Genomic DNA, 23564 nt, shown 5'->3' with positions numbered 1-23564 from the left:
CCCCACTTTTTTTTTTTTTAATAAAAGCAACAGAAACCAGGTAAGCCCTTTATTATTTCCTTCCATGTTTTGCCAGCCACTTACCAGCCGCTAACTCTGAAATTCCAGAAAAAATGCATTTACTGGAAGGAGAGGAGCAAAGTTAGTACTCGAAACCCATCAGACTTTGGACACCTGCCTGGGAAGTGTGTTCATTCTGTTCCCCGCGACACTGGCCCCCCACACGGGAGAAAACCACAGTGTGCTTAAAATTGACCGCAGGCATCAGGACAGAGTTCACCTCCGCCATGTGTCTTTTATTTTGTTTTTTTTAGCAGTGCTGACTTAATAAGCCGAAGTTTTGTAAGGTACATAAAATCCAATTTATATGTAAACAAGCAATAATTTAAGTTGAGGACTTAAGTGTTTTAATTGTGTAATTTTTTGTGAGGTATACATATTGTGGAATCGAATCCAAAATGAGGTACTTCAGTGTTACAATTAGATATCTTCATAGCAGTGTCTCCTGAAAGTGTTTTGTAAAGGCTCTCAAGGCCTCGATTAGACCTAATTTGTAGACTTAAGACTTTTTATTTTCTAAATCTTGTGATTCTGCTCATAAGTCATTTATCTATCTGATATGCAGCCGCTGTAGAAACCAATTCTTGATTTTTATATGTTTATATTCTTTCTTAACCTTAGGAAGACTACGTGTTACTAAGCAGGCCACTTTTCTGGTTGTTTTTCTTGCCCACTCTGGTAGGGGAATAATCTTTTCTTAATTGGCATCAGTTTCAGACAACTGTAATACCAAGAAACTGGTGACCTTTTTTGAGCTATTTCTCCCCAACTCCTAAGACACCTACTTTCTTACCTAAATTTCAGAATGATGTCTTTTTGATGTCTAAAAAGCAAAGCATTTTATATCTCGTCAGCCAGGCCTTTTAGGAACAGAGAAGTCTTTTTTCCTTGAAATCTGCTTGTTTTTTTGTGGAAGGGTGAAAAATAGACAAACTACCCCTACTCATACGTGTCTCTCTATATGGACAGATTACGGAAGTATAGAAAGAGACAGAGCCCAAAGATAAATGGTTAAGTAGACAGTCTGAAAGCATGGCTCCATGCTAAAGAAATGTTCTGGGAAATCTGCATTTCGCTACTTTGTTTTCCACGTAGGGGGTCTCACTACAGGAAGGTGGCCCAGGAACAGCACTTGATGGGGGCCACCAATTCACAGTCCCCCCCCTCAAAAGGCTCTGCTTTTCTCAACCAAACCATTGGGTCGCCCAGCTGTGGTGGAGGAATAACTCGGGCGGACATCAGCCCGAGCTCAGCGTCCTCACTGGCACCACGAGGCTTATGTCGCACTTGGTGTCACGTGACCACTTTCCAGTTGACGTTTAGAAACATGTGAATTAGAATGACTGGAACTTCACAAGAGAGAATGGAGTTTAACCTGGATTTGTCTGAGTTGGAAGTCCCTTTCCACGGGAACCCTGTCCAAAAACCCCTGTGTACCTTCTCTTGTTTGACCTTCTGCCCGCTGTGTTCTGTCAGTCCCAGTTCAGACAGATCTGATCTGCAAACCTGCCATTCCGGTAATTGGGAATAACTCATAATCATTGCCATTTTGAAGGAAGAGAGATGATCAGTTCTCTTACAGCTTAGATCAGGTCATGGGTTTTTTACATCTAATTAACAAAAGTCAGTGAAGGAATCCTCTGATCACATTGATCATGACAGAAGCAAAGGCCAAACCAGTCCCTCCATGATCAGTATTTCTCATGGTGTACACAATAAACTTGTTAGACCGAGTACTCGGTTTTCGTTTAATAGAACAAATAATCAGTGTTTTACTTATATTACTAAATGTGAAAAACACATAATGTGAAAAGTATACATACATTAACTTGGTTGTGAAGCTCATCTACGTGTTCATGTAACGTGGTAAGTTGAAAAAGTGAAGTGAGCTGTTTTCCTGCAATGAATTCGTTGGACTCAAAAGATGAAGATGCCCCCTCCCACGTGTATCTCTCATGGCCTGTAACCATTGAAAGCAATGTTTTTGCAGTTTATATAATGCAGTTTTTAATCTGTGTGTAAAAACGGAGTTCCTATGGGCTTAACACATGAAATGGGTGGCACAGATCCCCTTGCAGAACCCAAAGATACACAATCAATTTTGAAATGCAACTTAAGCCATTAATTGTTGGTGTGAATTTAAAATTTTCTAGTATTTGTATGGTAGTATGCTGCCTCCGAGCAAAGCATTCTCTGCACAAAAGAAAATTACTGTAGTGGCTTCGATTTTAATTAGAATTTTCTCCCTGGTGTTTCTTTATAGACTAAAACGAAACCTTTTAAGTTTCTTACTACAGGTAAAAGCTATGTGCAAGAACCTCAAAATGCTAAAATCTAGCATAATGCCTTAGATCTGTTTTTAAGTCTTGTATATTCCTACATAGCTGTCCGATGTATTATATTTGTATAGTGAACTGTGTACAATTTTTTGAATAAGTGCATCATCACTTAAACTTTATGTTGTTGAATGGTGATGATGATACATTTCTTCAAACATTTAACTGTCTTTTTTTTTTTCTTATGCCATTTGTGGTTTTATTTGTACAGTTCCTCATGAAGTTGCATCTGAGATGTGTGTATATGAAAAGATTATCCAAGGGTAAAATTAAGCAATATATTAACTATGGTTCTTCAGGAGAAAGCTTACAGTGCTTCAGGTTGTGATTTATTTTCAAAATGGAGTTGACTCCAAACATCACTTTGTTCACCTGCATTGATGTTTGTATTTCTAGTGTGAGCAGTTTATGCAAAAGGTAGATATATTCAAGAGAAATTTTAAATACATTTATGCAAGTTAATATTGCTTTGCTGATGCTATTTGCTTATTTGATGTTAAATAATGCTATTGTAAATAAAGAATTCTGTTGTTATTGCATCATTTAATAAATTTTAATGCCTTCGGGTTTTACATGGCTTTGAAGATTTTCTTGAGTTTATATTATATCCTCATTCACAGTTGCGGTTAAATATAAAATTACCTGACTTGCCATTTAATAATTTCTTAGATTTATACAGTAGTTGGCACTGTTCTCAGCATGTTAACATTTATTCTCTCAATGTCCCATTTTCTAGATTTTCTGAAATCTGAAGCCTGTCTGAAGTCTGAAGCCAAGAGGGGTGTGTCTTGCTTAAGATTATCTGACAACTTAATCGCAAATAGAGGTGGAATCTAAATGAATCCTAAATGATGCTATCACCTCTCATTCCTGTTTCTCAAAAAACATTTATGAGAATAACGCGGGCTTCTTACTGGTTTATTAAGGTTATACCTTACACATTAGAATAATCATGATGGTTTTAATAGGTTGGCTTATTGGTAGTCAATAAGCAATGCAAGTACAGTACTTAAAACCCAGGTCATAAACTACATGAAATAATAAATCTGGAATTGTATTTTTTTAAATATACCAAAACCGAAATGAATGATGAGAAAAATCTATGCTAGTCACCATATTAACAAAGTAAAAGAAGAATTTAAAAAACATGATTAACTTAATAGACACTGTTGGATAAATTTGCATAGGATAAATTTCAGCCCCCATACATGAGAAAATCTCAAGGAAAAGTAAAGTTCGGCAAAGTGAATGCCCTAAAGTTGTTTAAAGTTATTTGATACAATCCCCCTGTGACTTCATGGTGAAATATTAAAAGAATTGAAATCAGAACAAAATAAGTAGCCCACTACCCATGCTAAGAAATTAGGTTGTCAGGACTTTCCTGGTGGTCCAGTGGCTAAGACTCTGAGCTCTCAGTGCAGAAGCCCCAGGTTTGATCCCTGTCAGGGAACTATATTCCACATGCCTTAACTAAAGATCTTGCATGCCATGACAAAACTGAATATCCTGTGTGCCACAACAACTAAGACCCAGTAAAGTCAAATTAAATATTTAAAAGACATGGGTATCACTGGTGGAATAGAAGAGGAAAAGCTTTCAGCACAATTAACCATCTATGCTGCTGCTGCTAAGTCGCTTCAGTCGTGTCTGACTCTGTGTGACCCCATAGACGGCAGCCCACCAGGTTCCCCTGTCCCTGGGATTCTCCAGGCAAGAACACTGGAGTGGGTTGCCATTTCCTTCTCCAATGCAGGAAAGTGAAAAGTGAAAGTGAAGTCGCTCAGTTGTGTCCGATTCCTAGCGACCCCACGGACTACGGCCTACCAGGCTCCTCCGTCCATGGGATTTTCCAGGCAAAAGTACTGGAGTGAGTTGCCATTGCCTTCTAACCGTCTATGGGAAAGCCAAAATAAATCTACCTACCCGCTCTAGGGGTACCCAGGTGGCACTAATGGTAAAGAATCCTGCCAGGCACAGGAGACTTGCAAGAGATGCAGGTTCAATCCCTGGGTCCAGAAGATCCCCTGGAGTAAGGAATGACAGGCCACTCCAGCATTCTTGCCTGGAAAATTCCATGGACAGAGGTGCCTTGTCTACAGTCCATGGGGCCATAAAGAGTTGGACAAGACTGAGCAGCTGAGCACCAGCTCTTAGAACGAGTGAAAAAGTTCAGTCAGATGTCTGGAACATACAAAAATCACTAACTTCCACTCACACTAATAACTAGTTTTTAAACCCCCATTTACAATAACAAACATTATAAAATAGGATTACATTACGCCTAACAAAGTGTGAAAGACCTTTATGAAGAAAACTATAAAGTTCTACTAAAAGATGCAAAAGACCTGAACAAGGGAGGCGTGCCATGAGCCTAGAAAAGGAAAGCCCAGGATAAAAAATCAATTCCTGCCCCTACATCATGACAATGCGAGTGCACAGTAGTATACATTTAGAAGATAAGGTGTACAATAATGGAAATATTAGAAAAACAACTTCCAGAAACATTTTAAAACACTGGTGAGAGGGCTTCCCTGGTGGCTCAGTGGTAAAGAATCTGCCTACCAATGCAGGAGATACGGGTTCGATCCCTTGTCCAGGAAGATCCCACATGCCGAGAAGCAGCTAAGCCAGTGCACCACAACGACTGAGCCGGTGCTCTAGGGTCTGGGAGCTGCAACTTCTGAGCCCATGTGCCACAACTGCTGAAGCCCGGGCACTGCAACAGGAGGAGCCAATGTAATGAGAAGCCCCCGCACCACAGCTGGAGAGCAGCCACCCTCCCACCACCACTCACCACAACTGGAGAAGAGCCTGCACTGCAGCAAAGACCCCACACAACCAAAACTGGATAAATAAATGAGTAAAATGATTTTAAAAGAAACATACCAGTGAGTATTGCAGAGTACTTACACAGAACTGGCTAAATAACTCGGAAGACTATAGAGCCCAGAGACAGGTCACTGTATGTAGGTAAGTATATGATAGAGATGCCATTTTTAATCAGTAGGAATCTGTTCCAAAAAAAAAAAAAAAGTGTTGAGACAGTTGGCCACATTTGGAGAAAATACCAAGTTAAACCCCTTCCTCACAACATGGATCCAGGGTGTAAACATAATGAAATATAAAACTAGAAAAATACATGTTTACATTGTTGGAAAAGTGAAGTCATTCTTTAGGGAAAAATACAAAAATTATTTAAATTTATAAAAATTAATATTCTGTCAAAAAAAGACATAACTAATGTTAGCATAATCTAACGTGCGCACGCATACTCAGTCATGTCTGACTCTTCGGGACCCGCATGGACTGTAGCCTGCCGGGCTCCTCTGTCCATGGGATTTCCCAGGCACGAATACTGGAGTGGGTTGTCATTCCCTTTTCCAGGGGATCTTCCCGACCCAGGAATCAAACATGAGTCTCCTGCACTGCAGGCAGATTCTTTACTTCTGCACCACCTGGAAGTCAAACGAACATGAAGAACTATTTTCTTTTTTTTTTTTTCATGAAGAACATTTTCGTCTGGAAGACAGCAAGAAAGCCAGGGTGACTGGAGAAGATAACTGGCGGGGTGAGAGGTAGGAGATGAGGGCCAAGAAGCAGCCAGGGCCAGATCACGGAAGGTCATATAGGCCAGCCCCCAGGGCATCAACCTAGGTTTCATTCTGTGTAATGAGAAACCTTCGGAAAAGAGTTCTCAGCAAGAAAGCAATGTGATCTAATTTGCGTTTTTAAAGACTGACTACTCTGCGGAGAAACGTCTCTATGGAAGCCAGCTAATAGGCTACTGAAGACACCAATTATTACAAAATAATTAAAAAAAAAAAAGGATTGTGAGTTCCCTGATGGTTCAGCAGTTATACTGCAGGGAGCAAGGGTTCCATCCCTGATTGGAGAACTACGATCTTGTCATGGAAAGAAAAAAAAAAAATGGAAAACTGGACCCATGACTTCAATCCAGGTCCCTCCCACATCCCACTAAAACAGTAAAGTCCTTTTTACAAAAGCGTAAACCCCAAGGACAAAGGTAATAGGAACAGAAACCGACAAAGTTTGGCAGTTGAAAGCAGATCGAAGAGTGGTCTCTTACTCTGTAGACCTGACAGAGCTGAACGCTGAGCCAGAAGTGAGAGAGTAACGGCAAGAAGCAAACAAAAGTTTCACCGTGGAATTTCTCAAAGGCTCAAGACAGAGCAGGTGCCTCTGGATGTGGCCATGAGAAGCCTAGATAAGAAGCTGGCTGAGCGGCTCCAAGCAAGCAATCTTCCTCCTGGGCAGCAGAATGGAAGCGTACTCTCCAGAAAAGTTTAACAGCTATCAGGGGATGGTGAAAATAGCTCAGTTGTATCTGACTCCTTGCACTCCATGGACTGATAGTCCACCAGGCTCCTCTGTCCATGAGATTCTCCAGGCTAGGATACTAGAGTGGGTAGCCATTGCCTCCTCCAGGGGATCTTCCCAACCCAGGGATTGAGCATTGCAGGCATATTCTTTACCATCTGAGCCACCAGGGAAGCCCAGGAGATGGTACCATACTGACCAAGATGAATTCTACAGTCTGAATGTTGATCCCTCTTCACGAGATTAGCTACCCAGACACACTTTCCTGCCTGGTTGCCTAAATGTCTTCACAAGGGAACCTGAGCAGCTGCAAAGGCAAGACGCACAGAGGTGAACATCCTGGTTGCTCATGACAAAACCCAGGTCACATTACAGTGAAGCCCACAGTGATGATCCTGCCCGTGTACACTGAGCTTCCAAACATCTTTCAGTGCCTTTGTCTAAAACACAAGGGAAGAGATTCAACCATGGTTTCAAGGAAAGCCTGGAAATGAAAGACACTACAGCAGCCATGAACATATACTCCTAGATGTGCTGTGCAGGGGGAATGTGGTCAACCCAGTGCCCAGCTACAACACACTTCCCACCAGCAGCCCCGAGCCCATGACTGGGTGCAGCAGGAATAGCAGGCAGAGGCACTCCCAGGAGATGGAAGTGCTCCCAATGAGCAGCTTTGCTTCAAGGACTCTAAGCAGACTCGCCAAGCTCTCTTAGATACGTGCTGCACCTGAAGGGATCTTCCTTCCTCTGATTTGCCCTAGATTCCTCCTTACTTTCCCTCATAAGCACTGCACCTAATAAATCGCTTGCACTTCTAATGCCATCTCGATGACTGCTTCTTGAACGGTGCAGACTAATATTAAGTGATCTAAGAAAGTAGCCAGTGGGATCCATTGGCTGAGACTCTGAACTTCCAATGCAGGGGGCCCAGGTTCAATCCCTGGTCAGGGAACTAGATCCCGCATGCCACAACTAAGACTTGGCACAGCCAAATAAATATTTTTTTTTTAAAGGAAGGAGGCAGTAAGAAGGGGACTTGGGACAGGCTCACTCAAGGCCAGTTGAAGAGACATCATTGTGGTCAGCCAGTGTGACACAGACAGTCCTTGGTATAAGGTGGTGGCTCAAATCCTGAAGATTTGACTGGTGGGAATCCCAGAAAGTACAGTAGTGGAGGGGAAGGCTATGGGAGATGGGTCAAAGCAAGGCATTCAGAAGATCTGGGGGTGGATTTCCCTGGTGGTCCAGACTCCACGCTCCCAATGCAGGGAGCCTGGGTTCAATCCCTGGTCAGGGAACTAGACCCCACATGCCATGACTAAGACCCAGTGCAGTCAAATAAATAAATAAAAATTTAAATCTATAGTTACTCTGAGATGTCAATAGCTCTCTCTCAATAATTGAGAGAAAAAAAAATTGGGGGCAAAAGGATGCCACTGTGGAGAAGGCTGGTTACTGCCTAGTTGAACTGCTGCCTGGCAGAGGGATGCTGAAGCTGAAACTCCAATACTTTGGCCACCTGATGGGAAGAACTGATTCATCTGAAAAGACCCTGATGCAGGGAAAGATGAAAAGTGGGAGGAGAAGGGGACAACAGAGGATCAGATGGTTGGATGGCCTCACCGACTCAATAGACATGAGTTTGAATAAACTCTGGGAGCTGGTGAGGGACAGGGAGGCCTGGCATGCTGCAGTCCATGGGATCGCAGAGTTGGACACGACTGAGTGACTGAACTGAACTGGAGAGGGACAATGCTGATGAAGACTATCAAGGGACAATTAACACTAAATAATGGGCTTCCCAGGTGGTGCTAGTGGTAAAGAACCTGACTGCCATTGCTGCTGCTGGTACTGCTGCTGCTAAGTCGCTTCAGTCATGTCTGACTCTGTGCAACCCCATAGACAGCAGCCCACTAAGGCTCTTCTGTCCCTGGGATTCTCCAGGCAAGAACACTGGAGTGGGTTGCCATTTCCTTCTCCAATGCAGGAAAGTGAAAAGTGAAAGTGAAGTTGCTCAGTTGTGCCCAACTCTTAGTGACCCCATGGACTGGAGCCAATGCAGGAGACATTAAAAACATTGGTTTGATCCCTGAGTCAGGAGGATCCCCTAGAGGAGGGCATGGCAACCCAATCCAGTGTTCTTGCCTGGAGAATCCCACAGACAGAAGAGCCTAGTGGGCTATGGTCCATAGAGTCATAAAGAGTTGGACACAACTGAAGCAACCGAGCATGCACCCACATAAATAAGACAATAGAGCAGAGCCAGCACCCAAGACTCTCCTGCAGTGGAAGAGCAGACACTGCTGGGCAGCAGGCTGAAGCACTCCTTATTACAGTTTTAGAATGCTCGATGGAGGCAGGTTTGTTATGCAAAATGCAGGCCCCTGATAGGGAAAACCTGGGCTCCTGAAACGTGGGTGCGTGCATGCCAAGTTGCTTCAGTTCTGTCCAACTCTTTGCAACCCTGTGAACTGTAGCCCACCAGAGTCCTCTGCCCATGGGATTCTCCAGGCAAGAACACTGGAGTGGGTGAATCCTGGGTAGAGACATCAAGATTATGGGTCCCCCGCCTCTGGGCCTTGTACTAGTACCTCCTATCGGGTCAGAGGTAGCATTAGATTAGAAATAAAGTGCACAATAAATGTAACATGCTCAAATCATCCTGAAACCATCCCCCCTCAATGCCTGTGAAAACACTGTTTTCCGTGAAACTAGTCCCTGGTGCCAAAAAGGCTGGGGACTGTCGATCTATTAATAGATGGTTGCTGCTGATTTTGAAGCCTACAAAATCTCTGAGCTTATAGAGGTGGCCCACCCTTCTCTACTAAGAGCTCTCGACTTAACATCTGTCATTGAAAAGAAAAGAGGCATTTGATCTATCATTTGTTATCAGCACTATTCATGTTGGTGTAATTTATTATTTAAGTAATAATAATTAAGAGGACAAGATGAACAAACAGGACAGAAAGGAGAGCAGTACGCTGAAGGCAGCCTCCTCCTTGAGAAGTCTCAGTTCCTTGTTCAGCTCTCAGGCCTGAGACGATTTTCAAATTAAAACCCATTGAAGAGGTAGCCTGGTTGTTAGGAGTAAGAACCCTGCCGTACCATGACAGGTATCTACAACATCTACACATTCCCCAGGCTTCCTCTAAGGGAGCTACAGTTGTTCCTTTGGGAAACTGTATGCTGGGGAAGGGGAAGAAACAAACACCAAGGCCTGAATTGACACTGCCACATGAAAAGAAGCATTGTCCTGAACCGCTGATAGAGTGGGGCCCAGGAGGCCAGGAGCCCTGGCTGAAGTCCCACTCACGTGGGCCCACTCGTTTCCTGGACATCCCGAGGGCATTTCCCTAGTCCCCAGGTGTTGAAGTGGAAACTTTAAAACCAAACTCCAGTCAAGACGGCAAATCAAAAACAATATTGAAGGACTTCCCTGGTTGTCCAGTGGCTGGGACTCCCTGCTCCCAGTGTAAGGGACCTGGGTTCAATCCCTGATCAGAGAACTAGATCCCACGTGCCACTGCTAAGATCTAAGATCCTGCATGTCCCAAACTAAGATACATCACAGCCAAATAAATAAATACTTAAAAAAAAAGAAAAGACCAAAGAAAGAGCCCAGAGTCAGTAATAGAGACCTCAGTGGTTTAACAGATGGGGGAGCTTACCTCTCTGAAGCAAGGGCCGGGAACTATACCCAAGCGTGTGCAGCTGACCGCAGGCAGGACATGGGGGCTTTCTTCATTTCTGGGGACGGGGAGGAGAAGGGATTACCAGTTTTGGGGAATTGATGTCAGATGTACTCTTTAGTTACCAGGGAAACCAGCAGAGGGGCACAGGCCCTCGCTGCTCCTTTGATAAAAGCAATCACCAGCTGGTTTCCAGGGGTAAGCAACAGGAAGGTCAGTCCTGTGAGTAGGGTGTGGGTGGCACAGGCCCTGTTAGAACAGCCGATGGACAGAGAGCAAGAGAACAGCCATCTTGAGTGGCCTGACCCTACAGGACACATCTTGCTAAGGGATGCACAAAATAAATCCAGACAAAACCCAGATGCTTGCAGACAGTTCCAAGCTCTGGCGGCCGGATGCCAAAAAGCTGAATGCAATTCCTGGGGTAGGCGCTTGGTGGCGCCACTCTCACTGCTGGGCGGGGAGGGGGGTGTTGCCCCTATAAGAGCAAGACAGGCACTGCATACTATTGTCTCCTTTCACATTTTTTCGTAAAAGCAAAAATACTGTTCATTTTCATTTCAGTTAGCAAAACAGCTATTTAGTACCTGGAGGTGATTTTTTTTTTGTAAAAGCAAGGTGCCCTAAAGCAAAAATTAAGGGATACCTGTATTTATACCAGTGTGTGTGATTTAGTTGCTCAGTTGTGTCTGACTCTTTGTGACCCCATGGACTGTAGCCCAGCAGGCTCCTCTGTCCATGGGATTCTCCAGGCAAGAATACTGGAGTGGGTTGCCATTTCCTTCTCCAGGGGATCTTCCTGACCCACATTGCAGGCATTTCCTTACCATCTGAGCCACCAGGGAAGCCCCGCTTTTATACGAGAAGTGGACATAACTCTCCTTCTGTCAGGCCATTCATGTCAGACTTTGAATCAGTCTTATCAGGTATGGAGCTGGGTTTGCATGTGGCTCTGTCTATGGTTATGTGCAGTGGACCTCAGACTTCACACTCCTTTGGTGGTATGAAAAGCCAGGGCTTAGGGCCTGCACCCTCGGGTTTCATCAGATCTTGTTTCCCTGAACCAACTGCAAAGGGGGTCCCTGCCCACGCTCCTACCCTCTTTCCATGGTTGATGGATTGTTCCTGATACATGGCGTTTGCCAGCTTGCTGAAAAGGAAGATGGCAGTTATTGCCTTGGTTCGGGCTCAGTCTTAGGCAAAGCCCTGTGGCCCTGGGACTTGAAGACAAGCCTTTCTCAGTGATCTTTCCCTCTGTCACAGCTGAACTTTGCCTTAATTTTTAAGCAGGTCTCCTGGGGAAGAGATTCCTCCCCTTCCCCCAGCAGTTGGAAACTTCTATTGACCTGACCCTGGGACTGTTTCTTGACTCTCTCGCAGGACACAAAGGTTTTCCTCTGACCCTTCCCGCAGCCCTGGTGGGTCTTGGCCTCTGCGGTGGGGGCAAAAGCATTTGCTGCCCTCCTCCCTTCTCCTGTGTTTGTCTGCCAGGGAGAAGACGCAGGCAGGGTGTCGCATCTTTTCTATAGCACCATCTGCTTCTCTCCTCCAGATCTGCACCCCAAGCAAAGCTTTCTCAATGAGCCCAGCAGAGATCCTTAGAGAAGAGCCTTCAAGTGGGATGAAGCTGAAGCCTGCCTTTAGCCTTGGTTCCCAAGAGCCTTATTCTTTTATACCAGCCTACACCAGCCTATGGCAATTTGTTCCAAAGTTTAGCTCAGAGAAGATGGGATGAATTGAGAGAGTACTGCTACTGCTAAGTCGCGTCAGCCGTGTCCGACTCTGTGCAAAACAGCTAGCTAGTGAGAAGCTGCTGTATAGCACAGGGAGCACAGCTGGATGCCCTGTGATGACCTTAAATGTTAGTCACTCAGTCGTGTCCAACTCTTTTCAACCCCATGGACTATAGTCCACCGGCTCCTCAGTCCATGGGATTCTCCAGGCAAAAAATACGGGAGTGGGTTGCCGTGCCCTTCTCCAGGGGATCTTCTCGACTTAGAGGGGTGGGATGGGAGGGTTAGGAGGGAGGTCCATGAGACAGGGGCTATATGTACACATATAGCTGATTCACTTAATTGTACAGCAGAGACTAACACAACACTGTAGAGCAACTATGTTCCAATTGAAACATAAATTTAAAATATTAAAATATGGAAATTCCTTTAAAAAAAAAAGGTCAGCTCACATCTTGGTATTTCTTCCTCCTGTGCTCCCCAGGTAGGAGACCATCGTCATTAGATTTCAGGCTACTTGGCTGCCCTGCCACCTCAAGTCTCTGAGGGATTCACGGCAAGTTATGAGTTTGTATTAATAATCAACCAGCCTTTTCTTGTTGTTATGGTGAGAGCAGTACCCTTTCCAGTTTTCTTTATGTGAAAGTAGAAATTTGCTGAATTCTTCATGTAAACTAAGAGTTTGAATGATGAAAACAGTTAGGCACAGGTGTAGGGGATCTGCTAGGGCTTAGATGAAATTGCTGATGTGGCTGGATGGAGAGAATAGAACGCCTTAGAGGAGAGAACTTAGAAACGCAGGACCCTCGTTGAGTTTGGAGTTCGGAGCAGAGCATAACCAACAGGACCTACAGTATAGCACAGGGAACTCTACTCACTGTCTCATGATAATCTAAATGGGAAAGGATCTGAAAAGACTATATATATATACATATATATATGAAGCATTTTGCTGTACAGCTGAAACTAATACAACATTGTAAATCAACTATATGCTGTGCTCAGTATACTTGCCCCTCCAGGCTCCTCTGTCCATGGAACTTCTCAGGCAAGAATACTGGAGCAGGTTGCCATTTCCTACTCCACAGGATCTTCCCCATTCAGGGATCGAACCCACGTTTCTTCTTTCTCTGGTACTGGGAGGTGAATATTTTTACCACTGAGTCACCTGGGAAGCCCAAAATCAATGATAGTTCAATAAAAATTAATGTGGTATCACCTCACACAGGTCAGAATGGCCAACATCAAAAAAATCTACAAATAATACATGCTGGAGATGATGTGGAGGAAAGGGAACGCTCTTGTACTGTTGGTGGGAATGCAGTACAGAGAACAGTATGAAGGTTCCTTAAAAAACAAAAAATAAATCTACCATATGACCTAGTAATCCCACTACTGGGTATATACCCTGAGAAAAACATAATTCAAAAAGACAGGGACTTCCCTGGTGGTCCACTGTTTAAGAATCCTTGCAATGCAGGGGATGTGGGTGTGATTCCTGGTTAGAGAATTAAGATCCCACGTTCCATGGAGCAGTTAAGCCCAGACACTGCAACTACTGAGCCCGTGTGCTCTGGAGCTCATGGGCCACAACTAAGACCCCACACAGCCAAGTAAATACATATATACATTTTTTTAAAAAGACACATATATCCCAATGGTCATTGCAGCACTATTTACAATAGCCAGGACATGTAAGCAACCTAAATGTCCATTGACAGATGAATGGATAAAGAAGATGTGGTACATACATACAATGGAATATTACTCAGCCATAAAAAGGAATGAAACTGGGTCATCTGTAATGATGTGGATGAACCCAGAGTCTATCATACAGAGCGAAGTAAGAGAGAGTCTTTCTTCTTCAGAAAGAGAAAAACAAATATAGTATATAATACATATATATGGAATCCAGAGAGATAGTGTGGTATATGGGCTTAGTTGCTCCGAAGAGCCTATTTGCAGGACAGGAGTGGACATGCAAATATAGAGGACAGACTCGTGGACACAGGGAAGGGGAGGAGCAGAGAATAGGGTGAACTGGGAGAGTGACATTGACATAAACAGTATCGCATAAAATAAACAGCAAGTGAGAAGCAGCTGTATCGCACAGGGGGCTCAGCTCAGCGCTCCCTGGTGACCTAGAGGGATGGGATGGGGGAGTGGGAGGGAGGCGTGTGTATACATACAGCCGATTCATGTTGTTCTGCAGCAGAGACTGACACAGCATTGTAAAGCGCTTACACTCCAATTAAAAAAAAAAAAAAAGAACCATAGTGTGAAGGGTAACAGAATTACCGTAAGTGTGAGGATGTTGAATGGTTTCAGGCCTACATGTGTCACCTGTGGATAAAGCCTGTAGATCTTGCCTGAGTCAAATGGACATTTAAAAGATCAAAGGCCACTGGAGGAAATTCACACTGCCCGGGACGGGCACTGGGACAAACTGAAGTTTGGGGAAAGCAAAGTATCTGGGCGGGTGGGGCTCTGGTTGAACATAGGGTGGGGGCTACGCTGAGAAGAGAACACAGTGTGGAGCCTGGGTTCAGTGATGGGGCTGGAACAGTGCCCCAGACTCCTGGGCTCCGAGGGAAAGGAATACTGAAAGTGAGATGTGTTATACTGCATGAAAACCCACGACGTTTCAGGTGACTTTAACATTAGAGCTTCTTCTGGTGGCAACCTGTTGGGACTGAGTCCAGCTTTACATAAGAGAGACGCACACAGAGAAGAGAAAGAGCAAAGAGTTTTCATAAAAGGATATAGACGTTGAGGAGATGATAGATAATAAGGACTACTGCATAACACAGGGAATTCTACTCAATACTCTGTAATGACCTATACGAGAAAAGAATTTAAAGAGTGGATACGTGTACATGTGTAGCAGACACTTTGCTATACACCTGAAACTAACACAACATGGTAAAGCAACTGTACTGCAATAAAAGGAAACTTTTTAAAGCAACTTTCCTTCTACCAACAAAACAAAACAAGCAAAAAGAAGCTGAGGAGAAGCAGCCAGTGCTCCCGGGGCTACCCTAGCAAAAAGCTAATGATTTTCTCTCTAGAGCTGCAGTGTCCCGGATTCTGAATTCCTTGTCCCAGGGCGGAAAATATTCAATATGATGGAACTACCTTAGATCAGGTCTCTAAAGAGTGATGGTTAAGGAGCAGAATCACTTAGCACAAACTTGGGAATGTTGCCAGAATCATCGGGGCATGATTGGTCACCCCAAAATCTCTGATGCGGTTTCCCCCAGTGATAGATCACAGGTGAGGACCATGGGATTGCACAATTGGTGAAAAGGAGGGGACAACGTTACCATCATGCAGATCATGTGTTTATCTAGAAAATCCCACAGAACCAAAAGAAACAGATGAGAATTCATAAGACAGCTCAGAATGATCACTATCATCAATACGACAAATAAGTGAGGTGAACAATTGCATATAACATTCCCATTCACAATATGTTTTATTAAATTATCAAGTTCCTAAGGATAATTGTATAAAAAAGTCTACAAAAGAGTAACAAAAAAGACTTAAGCAGATGAACTCAAGAATGCTGGATTTTCACAGCTAATTTACAGATTTAATTTCATTCATATTTAATGGGATTTTTAAATTTTTGCTAAAATTGTCTAAATTTTATCCACAAGAAGAATCAGATGCAAAAAAAGTTGTCAAATATTTCAAATAGCTTCGAATACTTTGGAAACCAATGAGACTTAGTGTAAATACATAAATATTGAATATGAAATGCCCTGAATAAGAACAGTAGTTTCTCTGCAGAGAGAGAGAAGGGATGATATTTTTCTTCCTGCTAGGTATTCTGTTCTCTCCAAATATCTACAGTAAACTGTTTAAAAAAGAAGAGGAATGAAAAGTGTGGAGTGTTATGGGAATTCTCTGGTTGTAAGTAGTTAGAACTCCATGCTTTTACCACTTAGGGCCTTAGGTTCTATCCCAGGTCAGGGAGGTAGGATCCCACAGCCACGAGGCCTGGGGGGAAAAAAGGGAGTAATAACTTAAAAGGTAGGGGGTGTTACTTCTAATAGACTTTGAGTCGCCACTTTTTTGGATGTATTTGCCTCTAATTTACATATGAAATTTAAAAACAAACTGAGCTTATAGTTCATTAAACTTCTGCAGTCTACTTTTTTTTCTTATTTTGATTAAGCATGTTCTTATATTAGTGAAAAATGAGTTTACTAATGTTAATATCCTATGTAATATCCCATTGACTTAAGTAATTTCCAAACTTTCGATAACATAAATAACACAAAAATAGTTGTGTGCTTATAGGTGTCTGTACTTCAGATTATTTGCCTTAGGAAAGCATCTCCAAATGGAATGAAAAGGTAGGTTCCCAATACATATTGCCAAATTTTATTTTGGGAAAGCATATACTATCATTTGTTCTACTATAAAGAGCACAAGAATACCTTAACCAACATAAGGTAGTGTGCGTGCTCAGTTGCTTCAGGCTTGTCCGACTCTTTGCAACCTCATGGACTGTAGCCCGCCAAACTCCTCTGTCCATGGGATTCTCCAGGCAAGAATACTGGAGTGGGTTGCCATTTTCTCCTCCAGGGGATCTTCCTGACCAGGGATTGAACCCACATCTCCTGCGTCTCCAGCATCAGCAGGCAGATTCTTTACCTCTGAGCTACCTGGGAAGCCATTCATTTGTGAATCAATGCTAATTAGTTATTTGGATAGTAGTGAAGGTTAGGGTTACAGAGTCAGACACGACTGAAGCGACTTAGCAGCAGCAACAGTGAAGGTTTTCTTTAGATACATAAAACAGCTATATTATATTTCACATATCAGATGAAAAGAAGGCTAAATGAAGAAAACGGCAAACAAGCATCTTGGTTATATCTTCAAATAGTGAAGGTCTGAAATTTTGATCCTAAAATAATGAGAAGCTGCCATGACAGTATCTGGGATAAAATGGACTGCTGCCAGCTTGGATGTGAACTGAATAAGGAATAAGTTGAATAAGGAAACTAGTTTACAAGGGATGTGCGGAGAGTCATTCACACAAAAAAAGAATAAGCTGGAACGGAGGTATTCCCTGGTTCTTTCACTACCAATGTTGCTATGAAACTTTTCTTTATTTTTTCTAATGTGATAGATATTTTAAAAGAGCAAGTAAGATTATGTTACCTTTTTCTTCAACTCGTTTCTATCCTTTGTAAATACTTTGTAATGGCAATTAACTACTTTTATAACCAGAAAAGCACACGCACAAGCCTTGAGCAGAGAAAGCACAAAGCTTCCCCACTGGGGGGCCCCAAACCCTAAGCCAACTGTCTGACGTGGCACCCAGAAGAGGGAGGAGATGCTGCAGCCACTTATCGCCTCTGGGAGCATCTCTACAGATCACAGATTTTTTTATCAACGTTAGCTCTTCAATCCCCTCTCAGCAGTGAAAGGGCACAGTCCTAACCACTGGACTGCCAGGGAATTCTTCTCAATCCCTTATTTTCGTTCCCAGAATCGGGCCATTTTTTCCCGTCCTGATCTGAACTATTTATTTGCCTTTTCCAAAGAGACACCCCTGCCTCCACCCTCAGACTGACATCCTTGTGCCACTCATTTCTCCAGGAGAGGGAAGGGAAGCTCTCTTGGGCTTTCTTTGGTCTGAACAACTCAAGAAGAATTTAAAAACAAGACACAGAAACAGAAAATGATACTAACTAAAAAGTGTTTTCTCTGATTTCATCCCTTTCCAAATCACCCCACAGATTACTCATTTCACTTCGAGCGTGTATATTTACAAAGTGTATGCAGTATAACAGGCCTCCCCGGGTGCCTCAGTGGTAAAAAAAGGAAATCTTCCTGCCAATGCAAGAGATGGGTTTTTGATCCCTGGCTCGGGAAGATCCACTGGAGGAGGAAATGGCAACCCACTCCAGTATTCTTGCCTGGAGAATCCCACTGACAGAGAAGCCTGGTGGGCTACAGTCCATGGGGTCACAAAGAGTCAGATACAACTTAGCGACTAAGCAACAACACACACACAGTGTAACAGGATCTAGCAATGTGGGATGGGGGCCAGGAGATGGGAAAAGCCCAGACCTCCCTGCTGACAGCCTAGAGACCCCCTACCATGCTCGGTTCTGTTGTTAACAATCTGCTGTGCTGAACAGAGTCAGCCTCTGTTTATCCTCCCTCACTGGCTCCCTTGATTCTTCCAGAAGCCCCCAAGACTCACGACTGGTGAGTGATGGCAGTCTAAACATCCACCCAGGTTTGCCAGCTTGTAGCCTGTCGTTCTGTCACGAAGCACCCCGCCATGTGGCCTGGCCCCAAGGAGCTGCTCCTGGCGTGGAAGGGCCCGCCGTGTACCTCGAGCTCTGCAGAGTTGTGTCAGCGCCCCTCACATGTGTGTGCATCCAGTGTGGCATTCTGTGCAAGTCAGTGACTCAAAGCCCTTTATTCCGCTTCTGCTCCCTGTCAGCTACATGTGTCACCCCATCCCAGGCAGCTGGGGACACTGCTTAAGAAAACGGAGCTGTGTGGGCATAACAGTGAAAGTGGCATTTCTGTCTCGCTGGGCAGCTTGGCTGCAGCCAGTAGCCAGGATAGAGCAGGAGCCTTTCTGGCTGAGAGGTGGAAGGAAGAAAGGGCAAGGGGGCGGTGGAAAGGATGATAGAAGGGAAGACGTGACGGGAACCAGTGTAACTCATTCCTTCATTGAGTCACAGAGGTATTTAACAAGTCACTTAGCAGGTAGACACTGTTGAATCACTAAGTCGTGGCCGACTCTTTGTGACCCCACGGACTATAGCCCACCAGGCTCTTTTGTCTACGGGATTTCCCAGGCAAGAATACTGGAGCCAGTTACCATTTCCTTCTCGAGGGGGTCTTCCTGGATCAGGGATTGAACCTGTGCCTCCTGCACTGGCAGGCAGATTGTTTACCATTGAACCACCTGGGAAGCCCTGCTCATAGCGCATGTGCTCTGTGCTGTGCTTAGTCGCTCAGTCATGTCTGACTCTTTGCGACCGCATGGACTGTTGCCAGGCTCCTCTGTCCACAGGGATTCTCCAGGCAAGAATACTGGAGTGGGTTGCCATGCCCTCCTTCAGGGGATCTTTCCGACCCAGGGATCGAACTCAGATCCCTCGCATTGCAGGATTCTTTACTGTCTGAGCCACCAGGGAAGCCGCTCGTAGTCTATAAACAGCAATTAAAGTAGGGTTCAAAGTCATAGTGCTCCTCAAAGGAAGCAAATTTTAAAAGTTAGAGGAAATCAGAGTGATTAATTTCCATTAGAAATTTCATGGAAATGGTGGCATTTAATGTTTCAAACAGCAGCAGCACGGAGACTTTAAAGGACTTACAGAGACTTACGGAGTTGAAGAAGGTACATCCTGGGGAAGGAATCAAGAGCTACCAGCCTCCCAACCAGAAGGAAAACCCTCTGGGACCAAGTTTGTAGAGATGTGTGAATACCCTGCTAAGCTAGAAGGCCCTCCTTCCCACCTCCTCCAACAGATATGCAGACTTGGAGGAGGACAGCCTCACTCTCGGGCTCTTCAGTCCAACCAGTGACAGTCTAACCCCAACTGGTCGTGGGCAAGTAGAGCTACCTCTCAACAACTTACTTGTTCTTGTCATGACTAGTCCTTCCCCATGTGCGCAATTTAAAAAGAAAACTAAGGGACTTCCCTGGTGGCCCCGTGGCTGGGACTCTGTGATCCCAATGCAGGTGGCCAGGGTTCGGTCCCTGGTCAGGGAACTAAATCCCACATGCTGCAATGAAGATCAAAGATCCCGGGTGTCTCAACTAAGACCAGTGCAGCCAAATAAATAAATATTTTAAAAATTAATAAATAAATAAAATGAAAAGTAAAAACAAAACTGAGGGCTTCCCTGGTGACTCAGTGGTGAAGAATCCACCTGCCAGTGCAGGAGACATGGGTTTAATCCCTGGTCCAGGACGATTCCACAAGCCATGGGAAAACTAAGCCCGTGCACCACTGAGCCTGTGCTCTAGACCCGGGGAGTGGCAGCTACTGAAGCTCTAGAGCCCGTGCTCAGCAACAAGAGAAGCCCCCGCAATGAGAAGCCAGAGTCCTGCAACTGGAGAGTAACCACTGCTTGCCACCGCTAGAGAAAAGCCCAAGCAGCAATGAAGACCCAGAACAGCCAAAAAATAAATAAATAAATAAAATTATAAAATAAATGAATTTTAAAAATTGAATTTATAGCTCATTAAACGTCTGTATTCTACTTTTTCTTTTTTTCCCCTAATTTCCTCTCAGCCCCAAACTCACCCTACTTGAGTGCTTTTAATGAAAAGCAATCTGAGTCCTTTAAATAAGTTGCCGCAGGCGCTGAAGTTTTGTCAGCAGAGGGCGCTGGAGAGGAATTGCAGGAAGAAAGCTTCATTTTCTAAGAGGCCATCTGGGCGGACCCTTTGCTTGGTTTCCCCGGTGCCCACCTACCCTACACAGCAGCCAGCAACACTCGGTAGCCGGCAGCTCCTTCTAGCAACTCCCTCGGGTGGTCTTGTAGCAGACTGCCTGCAATGAGACATCTCTGTGAACAACCTTCCCCAGCACGCTATAGGGCTGATTTCCAATCAGTTCCAGAGGGCGGGTGTCCAGAGACCTCCAAGGCGTGGACCACAGCAACATGTCTGCCTCTCAGTAGCAATGGCTGAGCCTTTTCCAACAAGGTCTGCATCTCAGTTCATGGGCTGAGGGGTGCTTATTAGATCCTATTAGCCAGCCAGGCTCCTCCGTCCATGGGATTCTCCAGGCAAGAACACTGGAGTGCGTTGCCATTTCCTCCTCCAGGGGATCTTCCAGACCCAGGGATGGAACCCACATCTCATGTCTCCTGCACTGGCAGGTGGGATCTTTACCACTATCATGACCTGAGAAGCCCTATTAGACCCAGTACTAAATAAAATTATGTCTGCTATTATATATTGTATTTACTATTCCTACATTCTTCAGAGTTCTTTTAACTTCTTCCTAGCAAATCCCTAGTCACTCCACTCCCTTGGTATTGATAATAATTCTTTATATTAAGCTTTCCCTATTCAAAGTACTGTTTGATTTTTCTCTTCTGACGGGTCCCAGACTGATACAGAATTTTAAACAAAGCTGGCTCCCTTTTATGGCTGTAATACAGCAGGAGAAATCCTGTACTTTGAAGGTAAGCATTTTGTACAAAGGAGAAATCTGTTGTATATGTAACAAATTGTCACATATTATAACAAACTCTAAAACTAAAAAAAAAAATAAATAAAACTAATGAAAACTAGAGAAATGGCTTTAATTGCTGGTTCCTTATATACTTTATCTAAGAAAAATTTATATATATATATATAGAGAGAGAGAGAGAGAGAGAGAGAGAGGGGACACTGCTCAGTTTTGGGATCTTAGTCCCCAGACTAGGGTTCGAACCCATGCCCCATGCATTGGGAGTGTGGAATCTTCACCACTGGACCACCTGGGAAGTCCCAAAATTACCACTAGTGTCACCTGAGAAGCCCAGAGAAGCCTTTAGAGTTAATTTCCCTCTACTATTCAGGTCTTCTAAGGACTCAACTAATGCCCCGTGTACTCAGCTAATGCCTGGTGTGTGGTCTGTCTTCTCTGACTGGTTGGGATGTGATGTATACTCGGCTCTGTGTAACCCTGGAATCATCTGTCCTACCACTTTCTAGGGTTCTTTCCCTTGCCTCATAGTTTCCTCTAATATCTGCACAGGCCACTAGTCAGTCCCAGAGGCGAGGAGATCCCTCTGCAGATCTCTGGAACTCTCTTTCTATGCAGTTCCCCCTTTGGTATCCGGCCCCACAATCCTACCTACCCTGCTGATCTCCGTATCTTCAACTCAGCAAGACTGTCGGGCTTGGTTTGGGGTTCTCCTTCCTGGATCTACATCCTGGAAGGTCCTCAGTAAGGTAGTGAGCTCAAGCACTCAGCTCCTTAGGAATCAAGGTCTGTTGCTGCCTGTTGCTTAACATTTCAAAGCAGTTGATTTAAATACTTTGTCCTGTTTCTATAGTTCACAGGAGAAGGGCAATTCCGGCGGCAATTAACCCTTCAAGGATAAGAGGAGACCCTCTACGATCAATTTTTAATATATGATTAGATTTCAGTGTCCCATTTATTGGCCATCTTTATTCCTACAAATGTGAGAGCAGGCTCTGAAAGTTCTCTATCTTTATCTGTCTTTCCCTGACATAATGATTAACGTGGACTCCTCTAATAGTTATTTCAGTCTTATCTTTATCTATGGTTATATTTTCTTCCTCTTTCTCATTGCTGTATATTTTCCCCCCTTTCCCCTTGGTCATTCTTGCCAGAAGTTTGTCTATTCTAATGATCTTTTCAAAGAAGCAGCTCTCGGATTTATACATCAATCCAACTATTTTTAGTTTTTCAATCTATGCAGTTGGGTTTTATTTTTTATGCATTCTTTCTTCCTGATTTCATTAAGGGTATTTAGTTGTTCTTTTTCTAGATTATCTTGAACTCTTATTTTGTTTATTTTCTATCTTATTTAAATATTAAACGCATTTATGGACTTCCCTGGTGGTGCAGTGAATAAGAATCCTCCTGCCACTGCAGGGGACTCGAGTTCAATCCCTGGTCCAAGAAGATTCCATATGCCATGGAGCAACTAAGCTTGTGAGCCACAACTACTGAGCAGGTGCTCTAGAGCCCGCGAGCAGCAACTACTGAGCCCAAGCACCTAGAGCCTGTGATCCACAACAAAAGCAGCCAATGCAGTGAGAAGCCCGCACATCGCAACTGGAGAGTAGACCCTGCTCGCTGAAACTAGAGAAAGCCCACTGGAAGGAATGAAGACCCAGCACAGCCATAAATAAATAAATATTTTTTAATAGCCTCAAGTTTATATATATATATAAAGCATATATAACTTTTTTGACTTATAGCTTTGACTACTGTGATTGTGAATCCTAACCCTCATTAGTCGGACAAGATTGAATCAGAGCAACCCTATCAGTTACTTGCTTACAACTGTGCAAAGTTTTGTGTTTTGAGTATCATTTCCTTCTTCAGTCAGAACCTCACCTCACTTATATCAACCATGGCCTTGAGAAATCAATTAATCAAAGTCATTCCACTTCTGAAAGTCATTCCACTTCTGATATCTCATCCTGCTGCTGCTGCTGCTGCTGCTAAGTTGCTTCAGTCGTGTCCAACTCTGTGCAACCCCATAGACGGCAGCCCACCAGGCTCTGCCGTCCCTGGGATTCTCTAGGCAAGAACACTGGAGTGGGGTGCCATCGCCTTCTCCATTATTTCCCCTAATGAGAAGCTATTTTAGGATTACATGTGGGGCATTCTCACAAGTTGCTTTATTTGAGGGGGAAGCCTTCCACAATTTGGAAGCCCCATGGAGATTTA

Source organism: Bison bison, unplaced genomic scaffold, assembly GCF_000754665.1.
Source record: "Bison bison bison isolate TAMUID 2011002044 unplaced genomic scaffold, Bison_UMD1.0 scf7180017849896, whole genome shotgun sequence".
Taxonomy (NCBI): Eukaryota; Metazoa; Chordata; class Mammalia; order Artiodactyla; family Bovidae; genus Bison; species Bison bison.
The sequence above is the reverse complement of the archived record's forward strand: the minus strand, read 5'-3'. Positions refer to the sequence as shown.